Below are 8425 nucleotides of genomic sequence, written 5' to 3'. Positions count from 1 at the left end.
GATTACAGGTTTGGCTGATAAAGGGAATAGTGTTAATGCAATATATGTATATTTCTGCAAGATCTTTGACTTGGGACTGAATGCCATTTTAATTAAGAAACAAGAACAACACGCCATTAACATGGCACACATTAAATGGATGGTAAACCAACTAACTGACAGATCTTAAAATGTAATTGTAAATGGAGAATCATCATCAAGAGGGTGTGTTTCCAGTGGGGTCCTGAAGAGATCAGTTCTTGACCTCAGTATATTTAACATTTTTATCAATGACCTGGAAGAAAACATAATATCATTATGAATAAAGTTTGCAAATGACACACAGATCTGGGGAGTGGTAAATAATGAAGACCGATCACTGATAGAGAGCAGTCTGGATCACTTGGTAAACTGAATGCAAGCCAAGCTCCTGGCTCCTTGGCCTGCTCCTGGTACTAGCCCCTAGGCCAGGCTGCCCATGCCCTGGCCCTGCCACCTTGGCTCCTCCCATGATCCACTATGCCCTCTGCCCTACCCCAACTCTTCCCATGATTCCCTCTGCCTCCAACTTCTTCAAAGATCTCCTTTGACTCCCCCTCTGACTGCATCCAAAGTCCTCTCTGTCTCCACCCCTGACTGCTCTGAAGATCTTCTCTTGCTCTCCTCCCACAATCCCCCTGCATGAGGTCTGCCATCTATTCCTCTTGTTCTGCGGGATGCTGACTTTTGTTCCCCTATATTGTCCTGCTCCCTGGCACACAGTCTGGGGGTGGAAACCACCTCTCAGATTATCTCCCCCATCCCCTGGGATGGTCAGTGGACCAGGAGCTCCAGGGTGGAGGAAAGACTGGGCATTCCACCTCCCAGCCCCCATGCTGGGAGCCAGCCACCAGCAGCAGCAGGGTGAGCAGAAAATGAAACATTGTTTCCCTAGTGCTGGCCCTGCCCCATGAAGCAGAAGCACCAAGGAGACAAAGTAAAAAGTCCAGGGAGGAACATGGCCTTAGCCCAGCTGCTTGCTGACAGCTGCAGAACAGATGTTCCCATTGGGTGACCTGAGTACCTCATCTGGAGGGAACTGGGAAGATGGGCTGGGAGGGAGCTGGCCCCTGGGAAAGGCATGCGGGGATGGCTCTGAGGCAGTAACTGAAATACCAGTTTCTACATGTTACCCCTTTGACCTGAGAGGTTAGACAATATTTGGGGGCTTGAAGGCTGTTTCTGTTAGGAGGAGAAATTGACAATGGAGTCGGGTGTTTCTTTGACGCAATTCTAGTTATTTACAAGGAATGTACAAAGTCTGGTTTCTCGGAACACAGTAGGAATCAAACTGGTGTAGATAATTTATTTGCTCATAGTTCCTTGCCTCTTTCCAGCTAGCACTCAGCCCTAAAGTGCTCTCTCTTAACTTTTTTTCAGGGCCATGACAGAAGTACCTCTCTGGCTGTCTCTGGGGCTTCCTTGCTGCCTGAACTGTGCTTTTGTGGTGTTTCTGCTCTCTCTCTCACACACATACAGAGTTCCGTCAAACAATACCCAGCCCTCTGCATCTGCATTCAGACCCCAGGGAAAACGCCTTCAGACCACATGGGTCAGCTCCAACTCCAGTCTTGCCAGTGTTTTGGGTTGTGATCTATATTGTTTCAGCTATATATTCCATAAAAAAGTCAAACTGGATTTTACCTTTTCCATGAGTTTATCTTGGTGTGCCCACCGGCTTCAATGACAAACACTGTTTCAGCTCTGCCCATCATTTCAGTGATGTCCAAATGTTGAAGCTCTGTGTGATCCATTCCAAAAGGAAAGCAAAGAAATAATTTGCAGGTTACCAATTATACAATCAACCATTTACATATTCACGTGCCTTTGGGTTCAATTTCAGATTAGCAGTTTTAAGATCATCACAAACCATTTGTAAATTGAACAGGAACTGATATAAGGTTTCAGAATGCACCAGGATATCATCTAGGTATAACAAACAGCCAGAGAAGGTCATGCCATTAGCTTCTCAAACCTGATCGGTGCACTGCACAAGCTGAAAGCCTGCGCTTTAAATTGCCACATGCCTTGCCCTGCTATGAAAGCAGATTGAATCTGCTTTGTCATCCAGGGTAATGGATAAGAATAATTTAAAATTACTTCATTTAGTTATCAATAGCTCACCCAGGATCTGGTGTTGCCACCCATTTTGTTAACAAGACCTATGAATGAGGGCCTTGGGCTGGTTGAAGGCTAAATTATGCCTTCCTGCTGCGTAGTCTCAATGGGAAATAAGGCCTCTTCCCTCTTTGCTACTGGGAAAGGTTGAAGTGGCTTGTTAATGAGCCACTGTTCCCCAGTATCATATTGGCTGGTTCATCTTTTAGATTATAAGCGCCTTGTAGCAGGGTTCAGGTCTTCCTTTTTGTTTGTACGGCACCAGATGATATGGGTCTCTGGGCGCTATGTGACACCCCCAACTAGTGTGATTTTTATTGTACATCTTGTAATATTTGGTGTCTTTCTTAAAGCCCCAGATCTGGGAATCCTGTGATTATATTGGAATCTGGTTTTATTTTTTGAAGAAAGTAAATTTCTAGCCCTTGTGATTGTAAAAGGAAGCTTGAAGTGACCTGACTGAAGCTAAAAGGCTCAGAAACCAGAAGCCATCATTTATTATTGTTTTAAATCTCCTGGCTTTTAAGCCAAACTCATGATCATAGAATATCAGGGTTGGAAGGGACCTCAGGAGGTCATCTAGTCCAACCCCCTGCTCAAAGCAGGACCAATCCCCAATTTTTGCCCCAGTTCCCTAAATGGCCCCCTCCAGGATTGAACTCACAACCCTGGGTTTAGCAGGCCAATGCTCAAACCGCTGAGCTATCCCTCCCCCCATGATTTTTGTGTCTGACTCATGATTTTTGAACACTTGGGATTGGTGATAATGCAGAGTTCATCATCATCCCACCTCAAGACAAGTAAGGGCAAGAGGCTTTTCATTTGACGGGGTCTATCCAGAGAGACCAGACAAGGAACAGAGGTGCGGCTAGCCTTGTAGCCATGACTCTACTGCACGTGCCAAACCAACACAGTTCACTACGGCTCAGGGTCTCCCATCAACTTGAGCACACTGCTTTGGGCAGGAGAATCTGGATGGAGCCTTAGCTCAGCAGTTCACCCGGAGTAACAGGTCAGACTCTTTTATTCAATAGTTGGTTTTCCAAAGAAAAATACTGCAGGGCTCTGCGTGCTGTGGGACTCTGCGGAAATAGATCCATTGTGATTCAGGGCATGTTCCATACTCTCTTCTAAAGAAGAGAAAGTTTTGATTTGTATTTCTGATGCACTCATATCATGTCCCTCAAGCTCTTGGTTTATTTAGGAAAGTGTGATTATTTTTTTTTCCCATTTGATATGTAATTTGGCATATGGGTGAAAGGCCTAAAGAGGAGTCATTCACCATAGCAACATGGAAAGAAAGAGGAGCTTTGTCATTGAAACAATGTGTTCTCTCCGTGGGTTTGATTGCATTTTATTGTACAAACAACAAGACAAATAAAATTTGACTTTCATCTTTGTCCCCTCAGACACTCATATAGATTTACATTCAGGAAACTAAACTGATGGTGATTCTAGCACCGGTGCTAATGCCAACAGATTTGCCTTTTGCAAAAGGAATCAGGTTGGTTACATAAAATATTTTCTTGGATTTGAAACCCACACATGCAAGCCTCTAGCTAGCAGTTAAAACTATAGGATGTGAAATTCACCATCATAGTTGATTAATAAGGGTGATTACTAGATATACTGATATTCAAACAGACTTAATGTGCTGAGTTTGAAAACAATCCTTTACATTGCTAGGTTGCAGTATGTATCATCTCTTTCTGGGCATGTCACGTTTGGAGAGATATTGGTGCTGACCTCTATAAAATACTCCAGGCTGGAAAACGCCGTGACATTCCTTCCTCATGAAAAGGGCCCAAAGTGAGAGATTCAGGCCAGCGTGGTAGAGGCAAGAGGGAAGGACATATTTGCCAATGCACTTTCAATAAAACCAGGATCAAATGTCTAAGGAAGGCTGTTACGTTTGTTCCTATCCCTAGATACACAGGAATAGATGCCCTGGAAAGCACTTGGATAGATAGACAGCCCTGGAGTCAGTTTTTCATAAGGACCTTTGGGTTCTTTGAAGTTTGAAAGGGGCTGGAGAAAGAACTCCCGTGCTCCATTGTTGCAGCTGCCATTCTACCTGCTGCTTGCTCATAACGGCAGGAGGAGCCCGCTTTGGAATGCAATGGGCCCTGTGGCCAGGGGGTGATGGGCAAGTAAACAGGGCAGGGGTTTGCTGGTTATTATTGAAACACAGTTAGTTCAGAGCTCATGAAAGGTGTGGGATTGACACCTCTGGGGCCTGAAATCCTCCCTAGAAAGCAGGGGGAGCATGGACTGTGGCAGAGTCAGTGTTCCTCATGCAGACCCCGTCTCTATTTCAGCAAGATATTTAAGTATGTGCCTAAATTTAAGCATCTGAATAGTCACATTGGCCTCTGTAAGACTGCTCATACAGACTCATAGAAATGCAGGACTGAGAGGGATCTCAATCAGCCATTTAGTCCAGTCCCCTGAACTGAGGCAGGGCTAAGTATTAACTAGATCATCCCTGCCAGGTGTTTGTCGAACTTGTTCTTAAAAACTTCCAATGAAGGAGATTCCACAACCTCCCTAGGTAATTTGTTCCAGTGCTTAACTACCCAATAGGAAGTTTTTCCCAATGTCCTACCTAAATCTCCCTTGCTGCAATATAAGCCCATTGCCTCTTGTCCTGCCCTCAGTCTATAAGGAGAACAATTGATCACCCTCCTCTTTATAACAACCTTTTACGTTCTTGAAGACTGTTATCATGTCCCGCCTCAGTCTTCTCTTCTCCCGACTAAACAAAACCAGTTTTTTAATCTTCCCTCATAGGTCATGTTTTCTAGACTTTTAATCATTTTTGTTGCTCTCCTCTGGTCTTTTTCCAGTTTGTCCACATCTTCCCCAAAGTGCAGTGCCCATAACTGGGCAAAATACTCCAGCTGAGGCCGTATTAGCATGGAGTAGAGTGGAAAAATTACCTCTCATGTCTTGCTTGCAACACTCCTGCTAATACATCCCAGAATGATGTTCCCTTTTTTGTAATAGTATTACATTGTTGATTCATATTTAGTTTGTGATTCACTATAACCCCCAGATCCTTTTCTGCAGTACTCCTTCCTAGGCAGTCATTTCCTATTTTGCATTTGTGCAATTGATTATTCCTTCCTAAAAGTAATACTTTGCATTTGTCCTTATTGAATTTCATTTTATTTATTTCAGACCATTTCTCCAGTTTGTCAAGATCATTTTGAATGCCAATCCTGTCTTCCAAAGCTCTTGCAAACCCCTCCCTCCTTGGTATCATCTGCAAACTTTATAAGTTTATTCTCTATGCCAGGGGTCAGCAACCTTTCAGAAGTGGTGTGCCGAGTCTTCATTTATTCACTCTAATTTAAGGTTTCGCTTGCCCCCAGTAATACATTTTAATCTTTTTAGAAGGTCTCTTTCTATAAGTCTTTAATATGTAACTAAACTATTGTTGTATGTAAAGTAAATAAAGTTTTTAAAATGTTTAAGAAGCTTCATTTAAAATTAAATTAAAATGCAGAGCCCCCCGGACCGGTGGCCAGGACCCGGGCAGTGTGAGTGCAACTGAAATTCAGCTCGCGTGCTGCCTTTGGCACGTGTGCCATAGGTTGCCTACGCCTGCTCTATGCCATTATCCAAATCATTTCAATATCTTCATAATAGAACTGGTCCCATGACAGATCCCAGTGGGCCCACTCGATATGCCCTTCCAGCTTGATTGTGAACCATTGATAACTACTCTCTGAGTACGGTTTTCCAGCCAGTTGCGCTCCCACCTGATATTACATTCTACTAGGCTATAATTTCTCTAGTTTGTTTATGGGAAGGTCATGTGAGACAATATCAAAAACCTTACTAAAGCTGAGGTATATCACATCTAGTACTTCCCCCCATCCACAAGGCTTGCTACGCTGCCAAAGGAGGTTGTTAGGTTGGTTTGACATGATTGGTTCTTGACAAATCCATGTTGACTGTTACTTATCACCTTATTTTCTTCCAGGTACTTACAAATTGTTTATTTGCTTATTATCTTTCCAGGTTCTGAAGTTAAGCTGGCTGGTCTATAAATCCCTGGGCTGTCCTTATTCCCCTTTTTATAGATAGGCACTATATCTGCCCTTCTCCAGTCCTCTAGGATCTCTGACTTTCTCCACGAGTTCTCAAAGATAACTGCTAATGGTTCAGAGATCTCTTCAGCGACTTCCTTAAGTATTCTAGGATGTATTTCATCAGGCTCTGCCAACTTGAAGACATCTGTCTTATCTAAGTAATTCTTAACTTGTTTTTTCTCTATTTTAGCCTCAGATCATACCCCACTTAGATGGATGATCAATATGTTAGTTTGCCAAACACTGCTAACTATTTTGGTGAAAACTGAAACAAGAAAGGCATTTAACACTTCAGCCATTGCTCTGTTTTCTGTTGCCTTTCCCTCCTCATTGAGTAATGGGCCTACCCTGTCCTTGGTCTTTCTCTTGTGTCTAACATATTTGTAAAATACCCTTTATGTCTCTAGCTAGTTTAATCTGATTTTGTGCCTTGGCCTTTCTAACTTTGTCCCTACATGCTTGTGTTGCTTTTTTATACACATCCTTCATAATTTGACCTGGTTTCCACCAGTGGTGTAGCTAGGACAGGAAAACTGGGTGGGCCCTGGCTTTCAGGTGGGCAGGCAATGACGGGGGTGGCAGAAAGGGGGCCAGGCGAGATGGGAGGCAGGAAGGATTGGGGATGCAGGAGGGATCTGGTGCCCTGGGGAGGGAGGCAGGACGGATGGGACACCAAGCTTCCCCCCACCCGCTCCAGCTGGCCCTTACTGCTCAGCAGGTACCTGAAGATCAGGCTGCCTGGGGCACTCAGACTGCGGGGCGTGCCCATGAGGCAGAAGGGGGCCCTGCTAGGGATCGAGCTCTGCCTGCCCTTCCCGACTCTGGCTCAGTGTCTGTCAGCCTGGCCTCGTGGCGCATCCCTTTCCTGCCAGCAGCAAGTATTGCTGCCCTGATCTCTGGCCCCAGCACTAGCCCTGCCCAGACCCACCCCCATGAGGCACACCCCCTGCAGAGATAACGTTGGGGCTGGAGACTAGGGCAGCAGCGCACGGCGCCAGCAGGAGAGGGATGCTGCCGGGCTGATGGACACTGAGCCAGGTCGGGAATCCCAGCCTGTGGATTCGGGGGGCTCTGGCCCCGATTTGGGTGGGCTTGGATGCTAAGTGGGTGGGGCTGGCCACCCATGGCTATGCCCCTGGTTTCCACTCTTTGTATGACTCTCTTTTGCTTTTCAGGCCATTGAAGATCTCCTGGTTAAGCCATACTGCCTCTCTTTCCTATGCATTGTGATAGTTTGCTCTAGTGCCCCTAGTAATGTCTTTTTAAAAAAAAACTGTCAACTCTCCTCAACGTTTTTTTCCCTCAGACTTGCTTCCTGTGGGATCTTAACCACCAATTCTCTGAGTTTGCTAACATCTGCCTTCTTGAAGTCCATTGTCTTTATTCTGCTGTTTTCCCTCCGACCATTCCTTAGAATCATGAACTCTGTCATTTCATGGCAACTTTCACCCAAGCTGCCTTCCACCTTCAAATTCTCAACCAGTTCCTCCCTGTTTGTCAGCATCAAATCTAGAACAGTCTCTCCCCAGTCTCTTTCTCCACCTTCTGTAATAAAAAGTTGTCTTCAGTGTGTTCCAAGAACTTGTTGAATAATCTGTGCCCTGCTGTATTATTTTCCCAACAGAAGCCTGGGTTGTTGAAGCCCAGCACCATCAAATCCCGTGTTTTGGATGATTTTGTTAGTTGTTTAAAAAAAGCCTCATCCACCTCTTCTTCCTGGTTTGGTGGTCTCCAGTAGATATCTACCATGGCATCACCCTTGTTTTTTACCTCTTATATCCTTACCCAGAGACTTTCAACAGGCTGCCTCCCACTTCTATGTCAATCTCAGTGCAAGTGTAGACATCTTGGATATACAAGGTAAGGCCTCCTCCCCTGCCTGTCCTTCCTGAACAAGCTGTACATTTCTATATCAATATTTCAGTCATGGGAATTATCCCACTAAGTTTCTGTGATGCCAATTAAGTTGTAATTGTGATTGTTCACTAATATTTCTGCTTCTTCCCCATACTTCTTGCATTAGGATACAGACATCTAAGATGTTCATTAGTTTTACCCTCTGTATTCCCTCTTGTCTCTCCTATGATTGCCCATGTTCCCCCAGATTCCAACCCTTCACCTATGTTTCCACATTCTGGGCTTACCTGTGGGCTTTTGATTCCTGCCCCTGTCAAACCTAGTGTAAAACCCAC

This window comes from Lepidochelys kempii, chromosome 13 (assembly GCF_965140265.1).
Source record: "Lepidochelys kempii isolate rLepKem1 chromosome 13, rLepKem1.hap2, whole genome shotgun sequence".
In the NCBI taxonomy this organism is placed as follows: domain Eukaryota; kingdom Metazoa; phylum Chordata; order Testudines; family Cheloniidae; genus Lepidochelys; species Lepidochelys kempii.
Note: the sequence above shows the minus strand (reverse complement) of the source record.